General features: G+C 39.0%; 1 protein-coding gene across 1 annotated transcript in view; it reads left to right on the top strand.

The window, feature by feature from the left end:
• Positions 1-578: 578 nt before the first annotated feature.
• Positions 579-1,296, top strand: part of prune (prune exopolyphosphatase) — a gene marked incomplete at its 3' end in the record, with an annotated part of 23,750 nt that continues 23,032 nt past the window's right edge. The window contains 1 exon segment of the mRNA XM_034132075.1: positions 579-980.

Genomic DNA, 1,296 nt, shown 5'->3' with positions numbered 1-1,296 from the left:
CACCCTGAACATATTTGATAGAAAAAGCCTATATATATATATATATATATATATATATATATATATATATATAATTACAATATAGTAATGTTCCATCAGTGTGTGACTTATTAACTCCTTCATGCATGAATTACAACAAACTAAGGATATTTTCATCTTTATGCATGAGACATTTTTTTAAAACTGATTTTTAAGTAATATATATTTAACAAACCAATGAACAAAAATATATATTATGCAAAAACTATAAAATACAATACAAAGATATTATAATAAAATCCACTGTGGTGCCTGATGTGCAACTAGACATATGAAACCCCATGCATATACAAGACAACAGCATTACATTGGCAGTCTCTAATGTAGTGACCACAATGCATGAAAGGTTTTAAAAAAACAAAACGTTGTAATAACACTGCAATTACACTTTTTAGGAGTTTTAGGTCCGATGCCTCCTCCAGTGCTTTGACTGATGTTGTGGAGGCTTTTCGCATCATCTCTTGCGAGGATCTGTACTCAGCAAGTTTTCTCTTGAAAGACTCCGGTGACTTACCAACATGACACAGGTGTTTGGTCCTGAGATGTCTCTGGAGGTGCGCTGGTTTCATCGAGCTGTTGGCTAGTTTCTCCCCACAGAAACAACACAATGCCTGGGGCGGGTTGCCGTTTGTTGACGTGAATCCCATCAAAGCATACGCCTCCTGATATTGACGGCTCAATTTTGGCTCTCTTTTTTCTCCGTTGTCTACATTCCCTGCTGTAGTGCTGCTACGTTTAAACCACGATTCCATTTCAATGTCTATTTGTTATAATATAATATTGCAACTGGCTTTCCGCTCAGCGTGGTTCCGGGCTTGATCCTGATTTAGCTCTGGTTCTTCCTGTTTCCACCACAGTGCAGCCGGCTCTCAGTACCGAAACCCGGTTCTTAGCTGGCCCCACTCGGCTGCCCGGCAAGAACCAATACGCTTACGTCGGAGGTGGGTGAGATTAACCTGAGCAATAACAGTTAATGGCGAGTACGGCATTAAAAGTTGTAACAAGCAGTAGCGCTTAGCAAAGTGACTAGAACACCACCACACACACTTGTAAAAACAGTTAAGCACCAGAAAAGCACAAGAACGGATCTTGAACCCTTGGCGGTTCTAGAAATATTTAATATAACATTTTATTTTCTATTTCATTTATTGTACTATGATTATTTTTGTAATCATGCATGGTATTTTTTTAATTAACCTTTTTTTTTTCACGTACCCCCTGCAGTACCCCAACGTACCCCCAGGGGTCCGCGTACCC

This window comes from Trematomus bernacchii, unplaced genomic scaffold (assembly GCF_902827165.1).
Source record: "Trematomus bernacchii unplaced genomic scaffold, fTreBer1.1, whole genome shotgun sequence".
In the NCBI taxonomy this organism is placed as follows: Eukaryota; Metazoa; Chordata; class Actinopteri; order Perciformes; family Nototheniidae; genus Trematomus; species Trematomus bernacchii.
This window is presented reverse-complemented; position numbering and strand designations above follow the sequence as displayed.